The sequence below is a fragment of the Balaenoptera acutorostrata genome, chromosome 11, assembly GCF_949987535.1.
Source record: "Balaenoptera acutorostrata chromosome 11, mBalAcu1.1, whole genome shotgun sequence".
NCBI classification, from domain to species: domain Eukaryota; kingdom Metazoa; phylum Chordata; class Mammalia; order Artiodactyla; family Balaenopteridae; genus Balaenoptera; species Balaenoptera acutorostrata.
The window spans coordinates 25,353,627-25,376,066 of NC_080074.1; the positions used below are offsets into that span (position 1 = coordinate 25,353,627).

The window sequence follows — 22,440 nt, forward strand, 5'->3', positions numbered from 1 at the left end:
ACCATCAAGTCTTCCCTAACTATTCGTTACAAAGGAATTGCATAAACCTTATAGTATTTATGGTATCTACTTCTCACTTGGCCATCTTGTACTCTTGTTTTGCAATTCTTTTTCTTAATTCTTGCATTCCTGTTTAAGTCTATGCTTTTGTAACAACTTTGGGAGAAAGGTGATATATTGTACTTCTTTACGTGCCTGCACCCCACCCAGAATAGTACCTTCAATTCAGCAATACATATTTTAGATTAATTTATTGAAAGTGCATGGTATTAAACAGGAACAGACACAAACACTTATAAACTTAAGTGGAGTGGAATAATCTAGCACTGCAACAAGACAATCATGTATTTGGGGGATTTAAATAGGTTAGGTTTTTACAGACTCTGAGATTTATAGTTAATACGAAATACCTTGACTATTTTAACCAACCAATCAACCAACCTATTAAGCAAACAAAAGCAAATAAAAAACTCAGAATCTGAGTTTGGGTGATGGTGATGTACATTCATTGATTATAACAAATGTACCACTTTTGTGCGGGATGTTAATGGTGGGGAGGCTGTGAGTGTGTGGGGGTAGAGAGTATATGGGAACTCTCTGTACTTTCTGCTCAATTCTTCTGTGAACCTAAAACTGCACTAAAAAATAGTGTTATTAAAAGAAAATTTTCTGACACCTACGGTATTGAGCCACTTATGTACTATACCAGATCACTCAACTGTATCTGATGCCCATTCCCACACCTCAATCACTTGACGTGCTTCCACCATTACTGCGATAGAACGGTGTACAGTGTCACCTGACACAGAGGGACCACTGTATGTGTACATTGGCTGCATTGGACCCTGGAGTCTCTGCCTTCACCAGAATCTGCCTGGACTGGCTGGAAATCACAGAAAAGCAAAAGGAGTCAATGTCCCCATAGGGTAGACTTTACCAAGTGAGAGGCAGGAGAACAGGAGAACCCAACAAATAAATTGTCCTTCACCCCATCCATGGGTATATGTATAACTAATTCACTTTGCTGTACAGCAGGAACTAACACAACATTGTAAATCAACTATACTCCAATAAAAATTAATAATATAAAAAAGCATCCCATCCATGAGTTGTTCTGGTTTCCTATGGCCTCTTTGGACACCAAACAATCAGCTCTGGTTGAGAAGCTGAGGCCAGCTCATTGACACACCACCTTGTATTCATTCTCCTTTCTTTGATTCATTCCCTTTATCTCTTAACTCTTACTTCTCTGGGATTACACCCCTTTCTAAAATGATCGATAGGTAAGCTCTTACTTCAGGCTCTATTTTCTAGGGAATCTGAACATCTGTCAAAAACTAAACCCTGTGCTTAGAGTTAGGGAAAAGACATAGTCTTCTATAGTTACAAATGCTCTTTTTTGTTTTGTTTTGTTTTCCTTAAAAGGTAATGCATTCATAGGGTTCAAAAAAGTAAAGGCACAAGAGGGTTAACAGTGAAATCCTCCCTCCCTCACACACGTGCTCCTGGTACATCATGCCTTCATACCCTGCTACCCTCCCAATCAGATATCTTGGAAATTGTTTCAATCAGTACATTAAAAACTTCCACAACATTTTTGGTTACACAGTATTCCAACATGTGGATGTACCATAATTTACTCAGTCTATTATTGATGAAACATTAGGTTGTTTCACTCTGATCCTATCACAAATAATAGAGAAGTAACATTATATGTAGTTGTTTTGCGCACATACCTGCATATCTATAGGCTAAATTTCTGGAAATGATATTTGTAGGTCAGAGAGCACGTGCATCTGCATAAAAGCATCTGTTATTACATATCCTCAACAACACAGCGTGTTAATATTTTTGCTTTTTATCTATTTGGTTAGTGAAAAATGGTGTCTCAGCATATATTTAAATTGTACTTCTTTTATTATGAGTGAGGTAAATAATCTCAAATGTTCAAGAACCATTTGTTTTCCCTTTTCTGTGAACTGCTTGTTTTTGAAGAAGTCTTCACCAAGGGAAAAATCTTTGGAACCTCTATTTTTAAACCCCTGTGCACCATGACTCAAAGCAAATTAAATCGAGGACTTTAACATGACTCTCACTATCACTGCTTGAGATATTGCAGTTTATATCATCTCTAAGTTGCAGAGTCTCGTCTCCACACTCAGTGAGTTCACAGTCTAGCAATATAGAAGACAGTGGGGAGACGGGAGTAAATCAGGCTGAAGAATATCCAGCTGTCCCAATGATAATGCCCAAAGAACGGGTCACACTTGGCTGATGAGGGGTGATGTTGGTACCCCAAAACTCAGTCTGATTGCTGGGTGTGCTGCAGCTGGCATCTCTAAGCAGTACCAGGGCTAAGAGGAGGATGGGGTGTCCTGGTTAGAACTGTCCAAGAGTGAAGCCAGACTCCAGCCAGCAGTGGATAAGGCTGGGACAGGCAGGGACATTACAAACATTAGAGTAAAGCTACTTACAGACTCTTATGGGGCTAGATAGAGAATAGGATGGAGGTGAGGTCTAGAAAGTTCTCACACTTTTGAACACAATAAAGTGGAACACCAGGCAGAGAGTCATGGCCCTTCTATGCAAAGGGAATATAATGAACAAAGGTCTGGAGGTCCAAGATCTTTTTTCTGTGAATGATGACTGATCAAGGGTGTCCAGATAATAGGGAGGGCACGTGTGTGTGTGTGTGTGTGTGTGTGTGTGTGTGTGTTGTATATGCCTGTGAGGGGTATGAAAGATGAACAGAATGAGGAATGAGATCACCCTTTAACTAAAAGCTTTTCTTCCTTAGAGTTCTTCTCAACTGAGCTCAGATTTTCTTATATCAATATATTTTATTTGGCATAAGTGAAAAGCCCTAGCATAATTATGTTTTGGGATGAGGTACAGACAACCTATTTTAGGGAAAATAGAAGGAGAAGCTCACTAGGTCAAAGAGAGTTGGCCCCTACTAGTCACAAGGTCCCTTCTTCCTCTCAGTTCAAAAATAAATCCCCGGGCATGAAGGCTAACGGGGATATTTGTAAGGACAGGGCAGCACAGTATCGGGGATGGAATAAAGCAAAAACTTCTTTAAAAATGAGGAAATGTATACCTCTTTTATACTTATGGTTACTAGAATTGTTAGAATAAAAAACAATAAAATGTAGATGCAAAGAGGGGTCCGTGGAGTGAAAGTAGCTGTATTACAGAACTCTAATGATACCCGCTTCCTAGACGCCCAATAGATTTTACTAAGGAATACTCCAGAGCTATAACCATTAAAAAAAATCTGCTTGGCTTTAAAAAGAAAGAAATACATGATAATAGTTTTTTCAAAGAGACGTTGCCAAGGTTTATCCATGCCAAAATGCTGAGCGAAATTTTAATGTGAAATGAACCACAGAAAAGAGATAATAATAAGAGAGAGGCTTACAAAAGCCCTGTCATCTGCAGACACATTGGCACCCTCTATTCTTCTTTCAGCTCCTCCTCAAACTGTTCTATAATCCTTGATGTTTACATTATCCACCTCTTTAAAATGCAACAACTTGCAGACTCCAGGGATTAAAAACAAAAGAACTATATTTTCAAATCTTTGCACATAAGGTAAAAACAGTAACAGAGGTTCAGATGACCCACCCCAGTATCCTAGAGCATCATTCAGCCTTGCCCAGGGGATCTAGTCAATGGCCAGTCCAGCCAGTTCTTCCTTTGTAATGACTACTTTCTATATCTTGCTTGCTTAAAGATACAGGACAATTCGGGCCAAGAACTTCCCATTGGAGTAGTAGAGGAGGCAGAGGATGGATGCCCTGAAGTTGGGGTTCCAAGAGCTAGTTGAGAAGTGAATAATGGGACAGGGTAGGATAGGCAGGCTGAGGTTCTGTACTCCTTAGTCCATGACAGACACCTTGAGGCACCTGACAAAATGCCTTTTCCCTTCTTGCCTGCTAGCAAGCCTCAGTTTTGTTCAGGGAAAAATGCCCAGCACACAGGATAAGTGATGACTGGTTTCATCCAATCATGGTGAACCCATTCTCCTTTACCAGTGATAGTTCTAGGAGGGGGCATGTGACCCCAGCTTGACCAGTGCAGTGTAAGGAGAAGTTGGTTGAGGGCTTGTAGGAAAGGTTTTATTCCCTGATAAAATAAAGGAGAGGAGCAAACCCTTTCTGTCTCCCTCCCCTCGCTTTCTAGAGTGGCTGCAAACATCTGACAATCACAAGGGGAGACAGTGCAACTCACTAAGGAGACAATGTGGAATATGCCTTCTTGATAACATTGTTGAGTTATCAAACCCACTTTGAGACAGGCTTCTTGTTAAGTAAGCAACAAATATCCTTATAGTCTTAGGCCACGATTTGTTAAGTTGTCTGGTTTTTTTTTTTTTTTTTTTTTTTTTTTTAAGAAATTCACGTTTTTATTTATTTATTTATTTATTTTTGGCTGTGTTGAGTCTTCGTTTCTGTGCGAGGGCTTTCTCTAGTTGCGGCAAGTGGGGACCACTCCTCATCACGGTGCGCGGGCCTCTCACTATCGCGGCCTCTCTTGTCGCGGAGCACAGGCTCCAGACGCGCAGGCTCAGTAATTGTAGCACACGGGCCCAGTTGCTCCGTGGCATGTGGGATCTTCCCAGACCAGGGCTCGAACCCGTGTCCCCTGCATTGGCAGGCAGATTCTCAACCACTGCGCCACCAGGGAAGCCCATGTCTGGTTTTTTTTGTTTTAATTTATTTTATTTATTTATTTTTGTCTGCGTTGGGTCTTCTTTGCTGTGCATGGGCTTTCTCTAGTTGTGGCGAGCAGGGGCTACTCTTGGTTACGGTGCACAGGCCTCTCATTGCGGTGGCTTCTCTCGTTGCAGAGCACGGGCTCTAGGCGCGTGGGCTTCAGTAGTTGTGGCACGCAGACTCAGTAGTTGTGGCGCACGGGCTTAGTTGCTCCGCGGCATGTGGGATCTTCCCGGACCAGGGCTCGAACCCGTGTCCCCTGCATTGGCAGGCGGATTCTTAACCACTGCGCCACCAGGGAAGCCCAAGTTGTCTGTTTCTTGTAGCTGAGAAAACATCCTATAAGTGGTAGAAACCAAATCAGTAACCAGGGAGGTATTGCTGGGGAGAAGTCCAAAGGGTAAAGATGAGCAGTAAGTGGGGAAGGGGGCCAGGAGCATGTCAGAATGCAGTGTGGGAAATAGTTGGGAAAAAGTCAGGACCGGGAGTGTGCCTGGGGAATTCCTGGAAGACTCCCTCTATGTGGTTCTGGCTGTATGAAACAAGGGTATGATTGACAGCTTAAAGAGTCAGTGCAGGGCTAGACTCTCTAAAGCCCCTTCCTTTATTTTTCCAGATAGCACACGTTAGCCCAGACCCTTGTTGTCTCCTGCTTGGATTCTTACACGTTTCCTGATCCGTCTCCTCTCTTTGGTCTCCCAATCCTCCAATTCATCATGGACATGGTAGCCCGGTTAATCACCAACCCTGTCACTTCCACATTCTGAAAGCTTCAATGGTGCCTCATTTTAAAAGTCCACCTTCCTTAGTCTTATGTATAAAGCTCTTCACTATCTTGCCACTCACAGACATCTCTAACTAGATTGTAGTTCCCTAAGGAAAGTTTCAAGTCGTAACTTCTTGTCTCACATAGTTCTTAGAACATCTTTCATGCAGTAATTTTTAATAACTCGTTATTCATAGACATTATTTTTTTTACCTTATTTTTTACCTTATATCATACATTTTAGAAGAAACAGTATTAACTTGTGTCTTATCAGTAGATATGACAATATCTACTGATTATAGAAATAAGTCATGGTAAGCATGCAATAAATAGCTGTTAGTATTTTAAGTTATGTCCAGATTAACATTTTTTCATGCTAGTCAACTATTGTTTATATAGTCTTATGACTTTATGATGATAATAAACACCCTTAAAAATGGTCATCAGAAAATGTTCCTTTGTGCTAGAGATTTTAGTAAATTAACAGATTTGGGTAACTCTGATATTTTAAGTTTGAGTTTCTATTTGTTATTATTTATTTTTAGATAATCATTTTTAACTAGCTCCACCTTTATAATTTCACAACCAGATATTTTTGAATTGCACAATCAGAACTTTATTTCCTCAGTAGCGTATTTAGTTGCTCAAGCTTCCTTGTTCATAGCATTATCATTTCACACTTTGGTCATTGCAATAACCCCAGCTGGCATTTTCGTATCTTTTGCATGTTCTTGATTCCACAACTTTGCTCTTATCATTCTTTCTAGAATGTTCTCTGGTCTTCCCTTCACTCCATCTTAAACATTCTTCAAAGCTAAATCCAAGTTTCACATGTCATGTGAGGCCTTTCCTGACCACCATAATCCATGGTGGTTTCTCTTTCTTTCGAGTTCCTATAGCACTCAGTATCTGCATCACTCATTATGCGTGTTTGACTTGCACTGTTAGTCTTCTTTTTAAACGTGCGTGTAACCCAAACGTTTCTAAGACCTCAGCCTTCCCCTTAGCATCAAATAGAATAAATCAAGTGCACATAGCTTTGCTCTCTTGAGAACACTTGAATTTACTGAGTTTCACCTCTTGCTCCAAACCTCTATCCCAGATCAATTCTTGATCCTCTCTCACCATTTGCCTCCTGCATTTTCAGTCCTCTCTTAATACTCCGTCTCCCCAGGAAGAGACAAAAGCTCTCCTCCTCCATTCCTTAAAGCATCACTAACCCAAGTTTGTTCCATGTAATTGACTTTTACTAAACATTTGGAAATAATAGAGAATAATTGAGCTTAGAACAGAAAGTGATTAAAAGTGCTATATAGTATTCAAAATAATTACCAATTATCTAGCATTTAATATGTGCCAGATACTATGCCAAGCATTTTCCATGCATTATTTCATTTAACAGTCACAGCATCCTTACACCCACTATCATATAGCTGGTAAATTAGGGAGACATTATTCACATCCAAGTCTTTTTGGCTCCGATGTCTGCCGTTATCATTACTGTTCCCAAAGTTCATGACCCTCAAAGAATTTCTTACTGTATGCAGTAAATTTTTTTGATCACCTATCCAATGTTCACTCTATTTTTCTTTCCTGCTTCTCGTAGAACTTTGATTTTTTTCAGGAATCCACCCTCTTCAAGCCTCACCCTGAGAGTTGCATCCTGATTCTTCTTAGAAATTTAGGTGGGCAGTGATTGGCTCCGGCATGGGTATGTGATGCATTCTGGCCAATAAGACATAAAAGGAAATCTTCTGGGATGCTTATAGGAAAAGTTCCCTCCTCCCAAGAGAGATATACAGAAAGAGGATTCTCTTCCTCTGAACACTGTCCTGTTTAAAGATGATACACAGAATGGCTGTGTCCATCTTATAACCATGAGGGATTTACCCTGAGGACAAAGACCACACAACGAAAGATGCAAAAAAGGAAAGGTGGTAAAAATCTGGTCTTTATTTTTGGTCCACCAAAATATTTAATCTTAAACATTCCTACCTCTGGACTTCTTGGAATAATAGTGTTATTAATTATACCCATTTTGAATTCAGTTTTCTGTTGCTTATGATGAAAATATCCTAATGGACACTTTGGCTTCTCTTTCCTAAGAATCCTGACTGCTGCTACTGTAAGGTTTCACTCTCCTAACATCTGTAGCCTTCTTTGAGTCCCAGGCTCCCCAAATCTACTTTCTCTAAATGTCAGAGAACAACTCCCCAAATTCTATTATTGCTTTACTATGGAGAACAGTTAGTTTCCCTCTTGTCTCAACTTCTCCCACCTAGCCTCCAGGGTCCTTTCCCCACCACTTCATTACCAAAAAACTCACTAAATGAGTTTCCCTAAATAATTCTTCCCCAGAGCTTAGATGCTGAGGACCAGGAGTCATATTACCTGAGTCTGAATCCCAGTTCCATTTCTTGTTAACTGTGTCAACTTTGACAAGTTGCTTTAGTTTTTCTGAGGCTCGCCTTCATCTATCAAAAGGGAATAATAATTGTAGGGTTGTTGTGAAGATCAAATGACATCATCCACACAATGCCTTTAGAATAGTGCCTGGCACGTGTAAGCATTCAAGATAAAATGCTGATTGGAAGTAAAGGAAACTAGGTAAGGTAGGCCAAAAAGGAACGTTCCAATCTGTGCATTAGCTCATAGAAAAGAAAAAGACCAGACCCAGAAAAGACAACCCCAAGATTGTCTTTGTCAGACAAAGACAACCTTGGGGATCCAGATGGCAAGCAGGAAGTTATCTTTTTCAGTCTTTTCATTCCTCCACTCAAGATTCAAATTCCTGAGAACAAGCATTTGATTGGCCTAGCTTGGGTCATGCCCACCACTTGGTTTGGCTGAAAAAGTCCCTTGCTTAATAGTGTCACCATACTGTCTCCAGTAGTATCCCAAAGCAAACTTAGAGTGCTGTCACCAAAAGAAGGAGTAAATTTAAAAACAACCGAACTGAATTGTTACTCTATATTTGTTATGTTATGTTTATAGGACAAGGATTATATCTTATCCACTGCATTGCCTAAAATCCTAATTCAACCAATGATCAAGATTTGTTGGCTGTTCTTATTTAACTTGACTGGTAACATTGATCATTTGTATTTTTTTAAAAGTCTTTTTTGAATTTCCTACAATATTGCTTCTGTTTTATGTTGTGGGATCTTAGCTCCCCGACCAGGGATTGAATCCGACCAGGGGTCGAACCGCACCGCCTGCATTGGAAGGCAAAGTCTTAACCACTGGACCACCAGGGAAGTCCCCGATCATTTGTATTTTTAAGGCTTGATCCAAAAGAAAACATGTTTCTTTTTTTGAGGTTTTTTAAGCTCAGGAAGCCTGTCAATGATAACTATAAAGGAATATTGCAAGGCTGTTTTTGAAGGGTGGAGGAAGCAGAGTAAAATTGAGGTTGTTAACCAAAAAATGTCAATATTAAAGAAAAACAGTGGAGGAAGCATAGAAAATTGAGGACACTATTGTCAGCCTGTCTTCTTCATCCTTTTCTGAATTTTGCATAGATTTCCGCCCTAGAGGATGAAGTAAAAAGGGATAGGAAGGGGCTTCCTTGGTGGCGCAGTGGTTGAGAATCTGCCTGCCAATGCAGGGGACACGGGTTCGAGCCCTGGTCTGGGAAGATCCCACAAGCCGCAGAGCAACTAGGCCCGTGAGCCACAATTACTGAGCCTGCGCGTCTGGAGCCTGTGCTCTGTAACAACAGAGGCCGCGATAGCGAGAGGCCCACGCACCGCGATGAAGAGTAGCCCCCACTTGCCGCAACTAGAGAAAGCCCTCGCACAGAAACGAAGACCCAACACAGCCATAAATAAATTAATTAATTTAAAAAAAAAGGGATAGGAAGAATTGGTAGGGAAACCTTTTCCAGTGGTCTAATTGGGTCTTTTTGTTTAACCTTCAGAGGGAGTGTTCTTTTGACCTAAGCATGATCAAAAAGGAGATTGCATGTTGCATCTCTAGGCAAAAACCTTAGATAATGCATTAACTTCACTGTTTGTCCCTCCTTTTGTCCCACAGTTTCAACCACCAGTTTGTGTCCATTTTTCCTTACAAACAGATTTTTCCTTCAAATGTATTTCTATCATCAAAGACAGCCTGGATACCAGTCACCCTGTGGCAGAGCTCCCAATAGTTTATTCTTGCTCCATTCTTTTCTGTGAAATCATAGTAGGAGTCAACTTCCTCAAGCATTATTTGGCCTCATGCCTTTATAGTCATACTTAAACTCCTGCTCCAGATGTGAGAGCAATTTGGCTGAGACATCTGTTGCCCCTTTGTTCATCAGCGATGAAGCTACTGATCTGATTGGGGAGGCAGACGCCCCCTTCCTCACTGTTCCCTGTGCACCCCTCCCCCCGAGGCTGCACATGTGGAAACCCTGGCAGCTAAACAGGAAGAGAAGGCATGGTCTTGGGTGAGTTTGTTTTAGAAAAGAGTAGAGAGAAAGGGGAGAGGGGGCCCTGGGACCAAGTTTTAGGGAACTTAAACATTAAATGGTTGAATGGCAGAGAATGAGCCTGAAAAGAAGCAGAGAAATAGATGTCAGGGAGATAGGAGTAAAACCAGGAAAAATGTTTGTGGAAGTTAAGGGACGACAGGGCCTCATAAAGTAAAGAGAGGTCATAAGCAAAATGTAGGGTATATATGTACAATGAAATATTATTCAGCCTTAAAAAGGAAGGTAATTTGAACACATACTACAGTATGGATGAAACCTGAGGACAATATGCTAAATGAAAGAAGCCAGTCACAAAAGGACAAATACTGTAGGATTCCACTCTTATGAAGGATCTAGAGCAGTCAAACTCAGAGACAGGAAGTAGAACAGTGGTTGCCAGGGGCCGCGAGGAGGAGGAATGGGGAGTTACGGTCTAATAGGTGTAGAGTTCTCCTTTTACAAGATAAAAAGAGTGCTGCAGATGGACGGTGATGGTGGTAGCACAACACTATAAATGTCCTTAATGCTGCTGAGCTGTATACTGAAATGTGACAAGATGGTAAATTTTATGTTATATATATTTTTCCTCAATTTTTTAAAAAGGGAAAGGTGGTCAGCAGAGTTAGATGTTGCTGAAAGGTCAGGTGGAGGGAGAACTGAAGTATCCCCTGTGTTTAGTGTTGCGGAAACTGACTGTAAGAGTGTAAGAGAGATCCTGCCAACAGTCTGGATGACTCTAATAGCCACATGTAAACCTTCAGGAGTATTTTCTGGCTCATGACTGACTTTCTGTGAAAGCGTGTCTTAACAGACTCAGCCCTCTCTGGTTCCGCGGCTCACCTCTTCCTCCTTTTCCTGTCCTCACTGGGTGCATCTCTCTCTCTTATTTTCTGGCCGCGCTGCGTGGCTTGCAGGATCTTAGTTCCCCCACCAGGGATTGAACCCAGGCGACAGTAATGAAAGTGCAGAGTCCTAACCATTGGGCCGCCAGGGAACTCCCACTGGGTACATTTTCTTCTCCCTGGCATGCTCTCGGGCTCCCACACATACTTCACCATTTTGGGGCATAAAGCTTAACAGGACTTAAGTGTCGTGTTTCCCAAGTAGACTTTTTATACTTCTTCTCTGCCAACCTCCATCTCTCCCCTGCTTCCAAACAGTGCTAAGCAAGCACTTCCTTCCTACAAAGCCATCCCCTGGATTAACTCCATTTGACTTCAAAAATTCTTACTCACCATTGCCTTCATCTCCATTATCCACTTAATAATTTTTTTGAATAAAGAATGGTAAAATGCCATTTGTCATTTCTTTAACAATTCTTTATTAATTTAACATTCCATAAGCATTGCTAGAGCCACTACTTCATATCAGGTAGTTGCTGGAGATACAGTCTCTGCCCTCAAACAGCTCATGGTCCAGTGGAGGAGAAATGATCTCCTCCTGTGCCTCATACAGAGCTTTCGTCTTGAGGTTAAATGTTTAAATGTAAACAGCCAAGGGAAAAAAATACATCTTTATAGAAAAATTTAGACTCTTTTGAGAGATAATAGAGTATTACAATTTCAGTAAGAACTCCGCATTGCTGATAAATTAAGTACACTATACAATCACCATGCTGGCCTTGTTATATGCCTACAGCATAACTCCTACAACAGAACTTTCTCAGCTCCCCTACACATACTCTATGTTCCAGTAAAACTGAATTACTTTATTTTCCCGTTTCTAAAATGCAACTGATGATTATAAGACATACTATCAATTAAATAACATTTTAGAGAGAAAAGGATATAACCATAATACATTCAGATAGTGATTATAAGACGCATACCAATTTGGAAATGTTAAAAAGGAAGGGGGAAGCAGGAGGATGAAGTGTGCATCTTAAGTTCAAAGATATACAGTGTTTGTTACTCTCAGAAAATGCTTTGTGTTTCTTGAGCTCCCAACATTTGCTTATGCATTTCCTTCTGTTTGGAACATCTCTCTTCTCCCTACCCTTCCCTACAACCTATCCAGTTTCTAAGGATCCCTTCCTTCCTCTCATGAACCCTGTCCTGATCCTACCAACCAGATGTGATCTTTTGTTTGTTCGTAGGTTCGTTCAACAAATATATACTGACTGCCTGCTAAGTGCCAGACACTGTTCTAGGCATCAGGGATTAAATGGCAGACAAGACAGGCAGACATAGTCCTGCCTTCATGGAGCACATATGCTACATGAGGAGACAGATAAAAATGAAGTAAATTAACAAATGAATGAAATGACTGTAAACTGTAAAGAATGCTATGAAGAAAAACAACAACAAGGAGCTGAGACAGAGAATTATAGAGGGGAGTCTCCTCTATGATGGGTGGTCAGGGAAGGCGTCTACAAAGAGGTGAAAACATAAGCTGAGACCTGAAGGGAAAGGAGGAATTATATATGCCAAGGGGGGAGAAGATCCTTCCAGACACAGGGAATAAATAGCATGTGCAAAAGCCGTGAGGTGGGGCTGAGTTTGATGTATTTGAGGAACAGACCTTCCCTTCCTTTGAACCTCTGTAGCATTTTATATCTTCCTTTGGGGTTTATACTAGTTTCCTTTAATCATAGTCCTTGTTATCATTTTATGATTCTCCTTTTTATGCCTTACAATTCGTAAATTCTTGAGGGCAAGAACTGAGTCTAATTTATCTATGTTTTTCCTTACAGTGCCTAGGACAGTATCTTGCACAAACTAGATACTCAGTAACTATGTTTTGAGTCCCATAAGACTACAAGTTGGGGCTATATTTACTTATCCCATAGACTAAGTTTCATATTACTTAGTTTTTTACTGAGCTACATTTTAATCGAATACTTTGGGTTTTTACCAGAGTTCGTTATAACAGCCATATTAAATTCATTACAGCATTTGCTGTTAAATGGTATTAAAAACATTATTCAATGTACCCTCTAGGAGTTCCTTTTGGAATTCAGTGTTAGCAAAAATTTTACTTCTGAACTAATTTGCATCTTCCTTTCTGAACCCCAAATTTATATAATGGATTATGTTTTACCTTACTATTGTGGGAGCTAGAAAGCTAAAAATCAATCTGACTATTTAATTTGAACAATTAAAGCAACATGTTTATCCATATGATTGTAATATTTGTGTTTTTCTTTTTCCCAGATTCTGACTTTTCTCCTGATGATGATTAATATCACAGTTTGCCAGCCTCTGTGCCAAGTGCTTTACATGCATTATCTCATTTAATCTTTACAACAATGATGAGTTTTATGGATTAAAAAAGCTAAGACTTAGAATAATGTCAAACAGTTAGGAAGTATTGGAGCTTGGACGGAACCCAGGCAGGCTGACTTCCCCACTATGAGATATTTTAGTATCTTATCATGCGAGGTGTTATAAATCTCTTAAAATAATTTCAGGAAAGAGAAGGGGAAAAATATATACATATTCTTACATGTACATATGTATGTTTACATAAAGTTATATGAATTGAGTTAAAAAATAAATTACAGCAGATGCTGATGACCTGTCTTTGGTGGTCATAATGAAATATATACCAAGAGTCCACGAACCCTTTCATTATTTGATATAGATGAGTAGGACCTAAATGACAGAGTATTGTTTTCTGCAGTTTTAGTAGACAATTTAAGATGTAAGAAATTTTATTTTTAAATTTCTTCAGAATATGAGTATGGGTAAAGAATCCCTCAAACTATCAAGTTCAAAATGTGGCCCACCGCACTGCAGTAAATTCCAAAGAGAGAAAGTTCAGCTGCACTGCAGTAAAATTCCTTAGATAATGTTTGCCGTGTTTTAATATAAGATTGGTTCCTAATAGGGAATGGGATCATGTGTTCCCTGCTCTTTCAGACACTCAGGTTGAACTCATCAGGAGAATTTTATATTGTTTTTAGATAACCTCATTCTCTGTCAGCCAGGATTGCTTCTGCATTTTTATAGAAATAATTTATAGAGGGAAGCGAATTATTGGAGTTTATTCCCAAGGCAAAGGCTGTCTTTTAGGGTGGTATTCAAGGCTATCTTTTTTTCACTCATAACAAGAGTTTACACCGGCACTGGTAAGAAAACAGCGCTATTAATATATTAAGAACTGAAGAAATTGCCAGCAAAATTTATTTCCCTTCACCAAGCTACAGAGGCGAGAAAGCTCAGCAGGAGAACCTGTTTCAGGAACAAACAAAGCCACAGAAGGAAATCCTCCTAGGGCATTCGGACTCATTTAGTGAGAGCAATAGCTTTTCTTTTGCAGGAAGAACAGGTGTTTCCCCAGAAAAAAACCCTGCAGAGTCACCTTGCAGAGCTAATGACTGGAAAATGGCAAAAACTGGATTACTGAAGAAAATTCAGGAGGAAGGTAGACTATTTGCACTTCTACAGCATAGTGTGTTTTGCTTATCTGTCACTAAGATTACCTGATAATATGACTGGGGGCTTGGGGAGGGGCAAAGAATTGTTTGTAACTGAGAAGAAAATGTAGCTCTTCTCTCTTTCATTTCGGAAGGAATTAATAGAAAAAGCAGAAATTAGCTGTAGCGTGTTATCAAAGCAGTCAGAATTCAGATGAACAAATTTTAGTATGGCCAAGGGCAGAGGTAAAAAATATGCTTTGTAAAGATAAGAAAATGATGGCATAAAATGGTTGCAAAAAGAATCAAGAGGCAGCAGAGACTGGGGGATGTGCTGGAGTCAGCACCAGTAAGGGCTGCTCAATTCAGGCACGTGCTTGTTGAAACAAAGGTTTGTCATGCAAGAATTGCAAGATGGTTCTGCCCATTGTCACTCTGCGCTGTTAATGGGATGGGGGTGGGAGGAGTTAACCGATCAAATTTATCTAAATATTTCTCCTGCAGCACAATTTCAACAAGTTGCTGGGTATTAGAATCTGCCAACTTGACTTGGTGAGTCTTTCAAAACCTTTTGCAGTATTTTATCAGTCAACTGACATTTACTGGGGTGCCCCCTGACTGCCAGACACTGTACAGGGCTGGGAGGATACAGGGATTAATAAAAGGAGGAATTCAGAGAAGGAGACAGTGTGATCAGGTCTTAGAAAAATTGTCTCGTACTGCTCAACCCCCCAGGATCTTGTCTGACATGAAAGAAATTCATTAGATTATAATGGAAATTTTTAAGGACCTGGATTGTGAATTGGGACTCCATTCCTGATACGTAGGATTGTGGAGGCTAAGTCACAAATCAGAAGACTCTTTGGGAGTAAAGATTTAAGAGCAAAGGGAGCTGGATTTGTTTGTAATATGGTACCTTCTCCAAAGATTCATTCTCATTTTATTCATTTCTCTTTAAATTAATCTCTCCTCCCATGAATAGCCCATATTTACCCTTCAGCTAAGAATTCTGCTTATACTATTTTCTCACCTGCATCTCTGATTCCTTCATCTTTGTGTAGTAATTAAGAGCACAGGCTTTGGAGTTAAGGAGATCCAATTTTGAATCTTGGCTCAGCCACTAGCTGTGTGACATTGGGCAAGTTGGTTATCCTTTCTGAGTTCCAAATTCCTCATCTGTAAAATGAGAACAATAATAGTACCTGTCTCACAGAATTATTATGAAAATCAAATGAGATAATATATGTTAAACAGCTAGCACAATTAGTTGCAGCTAGTATAACTATTATATTCTGAAAGTTTCTGCTCTCATATCCAAGTGGCATATGATCTTTTTGACTTCTGCAAGTCTCATTTTTTCTGATATTCTGTTTCATTTTAATATATAATTCATATTTTAAAAATAATATAATAGCATTATGTAAATTTTGGAAAGTAGAAGGAAAGAAGCAGTAACTCTTAATTTTGCCCTCCTAACCCAATCATTAAAGATTAAAATTATTCCTGATATTATATAAATATATATTTTAAAAAATAAATTTATTTATTTATTCATTTTATTTTTGGCTGTGTTGGGTCTTCATTGCTGCATGCAGGCTTTCTCTAGTGGCGAGCAGGGGCTACTCTTCATTGCGGTGCGAGGGCTTCTCACTGCGGTGGCTTCTCTTGTTGCAGAGCATGGGCTCTAGGAGCACAGGTTTCAGTAGTTGTGGCACACGGGTTCAGTAGTTGTGGCTCGTGGGCTCTAGAGCACAGGCTCAGTAGTTGTGGTGCATGGGCTTAGTTTCTCTGCAGCATGTGGGATCTTCCCGGACCAGGGCTTGAACCCGTGTCCCCTGCATTGGCAGGCAGATTCTTAACCACTGTGCTACCAGGGAAGTCCCCCTGATATTATATTTATGATTAGCTGAAATTGAAAGAAAAAAGTGCTTCTCCAAAGTTGCCACTGTGGGAGAAGAGATTGGAAACAGACATGGCATCCTTTGGTTTGATATGCATTGCTCTATTGCTATAGGATGTGAAAGCCAGGTTACTTGTTGTGCACTATGAGTCTCGTTCATGGCAGCTAGCAGGTAAAGAGCTGAAGAAACACCTCTATATCTCTCTACCCTGAAAATACATGAGACAATGGGGTGGTTTTGTTGTTATTTGTTTTTGTTTTATTTTGAGAAGACTGAACTTGGAAAGGCTGGAATTTTCCAAAAGCCTGCATTTACCCCAACACTTCCTGTCTGAAGGATTTTAATTGCATTGCTAGGCAAAAGAAGCCAATCACAAACCTTGTGCTTTTAAATGGTCAAGTTAAATTATGGCTTGGAATAAGAGAATAATATGGAACCAGTGCTTTTGCCAAATGACATACTCTGCCCTGGATTTACTGACATTTCATCTGCTATTTTGGAGAAATTTGCAATTTTGCCATTCTCTTCAGCAAAAAAGTGCCAGTAGTTTTCTAATGTCCATCTGTCAAATATGTGTTCAAAAAATTTTAAAGAACTTTATTTTATGACCCCATATGGAAACCTCAAAGGCTCAGAGTTACTTGAAATGGTAAAGAGTTACTTCTTCAAGTAAAAACTCCTATTGCAAACAGAATTTTGGAACTATGGTGCCCATGCAGTGTTTGGCAACACATGTGGTTCTTCTGCTTTGATAAAGAAAGAAGCTCAACACATCACCATGAGTCACAGCTTTCTATATCACCTTGCATAGGCACCAAAGCCCTTGCCAGTAGTCCTGAAGAAGTTGTGCCTATTGCTACAGAAGTCATCAATTTCTCCAGACCCAGGGATTTGACTCATTGGGATTTAAAGGAATTTTTGTCAAGAAATGGAAGCAGAATATGAAGTTATTCTTTGAAATTCTCTCCTAAAATAAATCCACAGGGGAAATGTCATTTGTGGCTTTGATTTATTTGATCAAGCAAATGAGGTAAGGCTTTTTTTTTTTTTTTCCAGCATAAGATCCTGAGGACACCATTTTGGAAGGTAACCAAAACATCCACACACCAAAAAAACCCACAGGCCCTTTTGGCCAAGTTGCCACTGTGGGAGAAGAGATTGGAAACAGAAAAATATGAACTTTTTCCCTTACTGGAGGAGAGTCTTCTGGCCCTGCTTGAGAGTGATGAAACTTGTCAATTTCTCACAAGGCAGAAATCTACAGACACCTGGAAACACTGCAGAACTTCTCCAAAGGTTAGTTATACTCATTTGACTTTAAAATTGAAATGTGGATTTTAATCATTTTCTTGCTGACATAAACAGCAGAGATGATTCAGACTTTGCAAAGATGACCAAATTCATTGACCCTAGGAAAGAGGAAATGATGCAACTGTATCAGCTTGAAGAGTCCTAGAGAAATCCAAGGTGTCTTAGCATAAGCCTATCCATTTGCTACAACTTGCTTTGTTAATCGGGGCTTTCTTTCATTTGTTGCTATCAAAATTAAAAGTCAAAATTGATAGACTAGCACAAGTGACAAACATTGTGATATAAAGACTATTTCATAATTTCTTCTCTTCAAGTCAAATGATGGTAGCCTTCTCATTTAAATTTGCTTTGGGGAGGAATTTTAATTTTGTTATTTTGTATTTGCACACTTGGATTAATTTCAAATTGCTTCATTTACATGAATAAATAAGAATGAGAAAAGGAAAAATTTTTGTAAGCATTTTTCTATGAGAAGTAAATCAATTTCTAATGTCATGAAATTAAGTGTCTGCCCAAATTTGAAGGGATGTTTATGTGCATGTTTGTGAGACAATGAGTCTTTTCTTTCATCAGCTCAAAAGAGGTGAATGACACCCCCTCTCCAAAATAGTTAAGAACTATGGATGTAATATGGACACCTCATTTTACAGTGAATACGTGGAAACTCCAGAACATGGAAATAATTACCCAAAGTCACACAGCTAATAAGTGTTAGAATTGGAATTTGAGTCTAGCCCTCTTGTGTCTAAGGCCAGTGTTGGATGTTCCTCAGGGGAACATCCAACAGTCACATAAGAAAGTTCTTTGGAACCAAAACAAAACAACCATCCAACCAACCAAAAAAACTGTGAAAATGAAAGCTTTTGTTCCAAATGTGTTACTATCGGATTTTCCCAACCATCACCTCCAACCTGTCTAGACCTGCAGCTGCTTGGGAAATCCATCTGCCACCTACCCCATCTTGTTTCTGCCTGCTTTTCTTCTTTAATGACAGATGTCCCAGTTTCAAATACACTAGCAGACTTTAGCATCTTAAATAACCAACACCAGATTTCACCTGGGTGTGTCTCTATTCTCTAAACCCAAACCCTAGATTTTCCAGCTGTGTCATTTTGCCTTTGTCTGAATTCTATATGTAACACTGTCTTAGTCAGTTTGGGCTGCTCAAACAGAGTACCATAGACTGGGTGGCTTAAACACAACAGAAATTTCTTTCTTTCACAGTTCTGGTGGCTGGGAAGTCCAGGATAGGGATGCTGGCAGATGTGGTGTCTGGTGAGAGCTCATTTCCTGGTTCATAGACACCCATCTTCTTACTGTGCCCTCACAAGGCAGAAAGGACAAGGGAGCTCTCTGGGGTCTTTTATAAGGGCAGTAATCCCACTCATGAGGACTCCATTCTCATAACCTGGTCACTTACCAAAGCACCCACTTCCTAATACCATTATATTGGGGGCTAGGATTTAACAAGTGATTTTTAGGGGGACATAAACATTCAGTCTATAGCAAATAGCTTATACTAGTTAGTGAATTCTGTAGTGAATATCTTGTGGCCATATGCTGAAATGGACTCTTTGCTTTAAAAAGAAAAAAATGGAAAAGCTAATTTAAAGCCATTTCATTTTCAAGTATATGAAAGTCGCATACTTTTCACATCTAATTTAATAATGTCTTTTTTATAATATGAATTATTTTGAGTTCAAGAATTTTTCTTAAATTACTAATCAAAACAACAAAACAGAGTTGAAAGTTTGCCTCTTAGCCTACAGTTCTTTTTCTGCTGCTTTGAAGATGGGGTAGGCCATTTCAATTAAGTCTGCTTCTAGTACATGAACAATAAATAATAACGATATAGCTATCAATATTAATGTGGTCCTGGGAGCTGTATAAGTATGCCTCTAATCCTTATAATTGCTCTGCAAAGTGGAAAGTATTATCCCAATCTATAGATGAGAAAATTAAGGTCAAACAGGTGAAGTTTTTGATCCACCTCCTAGAGTAATGGAAATAAAAACAAAAATAAACAAATGGAACCTAATGAAACTTCAAAGCTTTTGCACAGCAAAGGAACCATAAACAAGACGAAAAGACAACCCTCAGAATGGGAGAAAATATTTGCAAACGAATCAACGGACAAAGGATTAATCTCCAAAATATATAAACAGCTCATTCAGCTCAATATTAAAGAAACAAACACCCCAATCTAAAAATGGGCAGAAGACCTAAATAGACATTTCTCCAAAGAAGACATACAGACGGGCACGAAGCACATGAAAAGATGCTCAACATCACTAATTATTAGAGAAATGCAAATCAAAACTACAATGAGGTATCACCTCACTCCTGTTAGAATGGGCATCATCAGAAAATCTACAAACAACAAATGCTGGAGAGGGTGTGGAGAAAGGGAACCCTCTTGCACTGTTGGTGGGAATGTAAATTGATTCAGCCACTATGGAGAACAATATGGAGGTTCCTTAAAAAACTAAAAATAGAATTACCATATGACCCAGCAATCCCACTACTGGGCATATACCCAGAGAAAACCGTAATTCAAAAAGACACATGCACCCGAATGTTCATTGCAGCACTATTTACAATAGCCAGGTCATGGAAGCAACCTAAATGCCCATCAACAGACGAATGGATAAAGAAGTGGTGGTACATATATACAATGGAATATTACTCAGCCATAAAAAGGAAAGAAATTGAGTCATTTGTTGAGACGTGGATGGATCTAGAGACTGTCATACAGAGTGAGGTAAGTCAGAAAGAGAAAAACAAATATCGTATATTAATGCATGTATGTGGAACCTAGAAAAATGGTACAGATGAGCTGGTTTGCAGGGCAGAAGTTGAGACATAGATGTAGAGAATGGACATATGGACACCAAGGGGGGAAAACTGCGGTGGGGTGGGAGTGGTGGTATGCTGAATTGGGCGATTGGGATTGACATGTATACACTGATGTGTATAAAATTGATGCCTAACAAGAACCTGCAGTATAAAAAAACAAACAAACAAAACAACTAAAAAAAAAAAACAGGTGAAGTGACTTGCTTATTATTGTATGTTACCAGGAATAAATATTTTTTAAAAATTCATATAAAGCCCAACATTTAGACACAACATCTTTTATCACTAAAAATGAGCATAGTTTAGAGGTAGATCAGGAAAAATGTGTGCCTACTTCTAGGGAACCCCAAGGGCATTTGTCAGCCCCCACTCCAATTTCCCCTCTCTGCAAGTAGGAACCCCTTAGGTTGAAGCAGCACTGGGTGAAACGGGGGTGATCTGAGAGGATAAACTAAAACGGGAGTCAATGGTACCCAGGGGAAACGATGGTAGAGGCGGCATCAGTTTTCACAGACTCAGCTTGCCTGAAAACATGGTAGTCTCCAGCAATGGAGAAGAGTAATTAAATAGTACATGTGACAGCTGACCGGGCAGGAACACAGGTGGGGAACCCATTCCTTGCAGTAACACCCAAGCACACTCTGGGGAAGACTTTGCAGAGAGGTGGGGAGGGCCCATGAAATCCATGTTACAGAGTGTTAGGCAGCCAAGAAATAGGATAACCGTAAGTGAAGAATGTGATACAAAATTACCTGTACACTACTGAAAATATATGAATATCAAATGAAGGCTACAGAGAGATACTTCACAATGGTGAAAGTTATTGTGTTGGAGTTGAAGAGTTATGTGTGATTTTCTTTCATTTCTTTTGTGAACCTTTTGTAATATTATTATAATTTTTAGAGTTTTTACCAAAAAGGAAATGGGTGAAGAGAACATTTAATTAACATTTTTATCTTCTAATCTTCTATAAGAAAAAGAGAAAGTTGTTAAAAATTCTAATAATTTTTTCTTCCGTCCTTCCTCTGTCATCTTTTCAGTCTGTCTTCAAGCTTCTTCTCATTCCAATTCATTCCTTCTTTCAAATAAAATAAATTACTCCCCCTCAGGCTCAATTATGATATAGTTTGAGCCTGTTGTATATTGCTGGCTTGAGTGTCACTTGTGTGAGCCATAGAGACATGCTTAAATCTGAGATGGAAGTACGTGACTTGCCAAAAAAAGCTGAGACATCCAATTTGTAAGACAGCAGAAGGCATGAATCAGATACCAAAGGACAAACACTGTTTCTCAGGGGAAAAATCGAAAAACTGAGATGCCAAACTTGGGGGGTGAGGTTGTTTTGGATGGGAAAGTTGGAAACTTGATTCTAGGGAAAGAAATAGATTGCTTCACATTTAATGGGCTTACAATACAAATGAAAACTAAATTTATTTCTGAAGATTATTTTAAAATAAATTTAAGGATTTACATCTATTGTGAAATAAAATGCTTAACCTAACAAAAGTTTAGTAGTCATTTTAATCTTCATATGCATAAACACTGGATGAAAATGTTATATGGCTCTAAATAGTCATAATTATACTATTCTCTAAAAAAAAGTGCCTAGGCAGTAACCAAATAACTAACTTAAAATTTTAATTTTCAAAATATTGCCATGCAGACAATATTCCTAAAGAATGGCAAGGCCCATCCACAATTTGGCAAAGGAATAGAGGCTATTTCATAATGTACTGATTTCTTTTTTTCTTTGTTTCATTATCTGTTTTTAAAAAAAATATTTATTTATTTATTTTGGCTGCTCTGGGTCTTAGTTGTGGCATGTGGGATCTTCTTTGTGGCATGTAGGCTCTTTTAGTTGCAGCATGTGAACTCTTAGTTGTGGCACTAGTTCCCCAACCAGGGATTGAACCCTGGCCCCCTGCATTAGGAGTGTGGAGTCTTACCCACTGGACCACCAAGGAAGTCCCTCATTACTGGTTTCTCAAACCACCTGCCTTTTGTCTCTACATGTCACAGATTCACTGTTTTTTTGAGACTGGATTACTATTAATAACTGAGTTACTATTAATAAG

General features: G+C 39.3%; 1 protein-coding gene across 1 annotated transcript in view; it reads left to right on the top strand.

Annotated features, from left to right (window-relative positions):
- Nucleotides 1-17,400: 17,400 nt before the first annotated feature.
- The window catches only part of CDK17 (cyclin dependent kinase 17), a 119,172-nt gene continuing 114,132 nt past the window's right edge, over nucleotides 17,401-22,440 (top strand). Inside the window, exon 1 of the mRNA XM_007165854.2 lies at nucleotides 17,401-17,494. The gene's annotated coding sequence lies outside the window, so the exon portion shown is untranslated. The remainder of the gene's footprint in view (nucleotides 17,495-22,440) is intronic.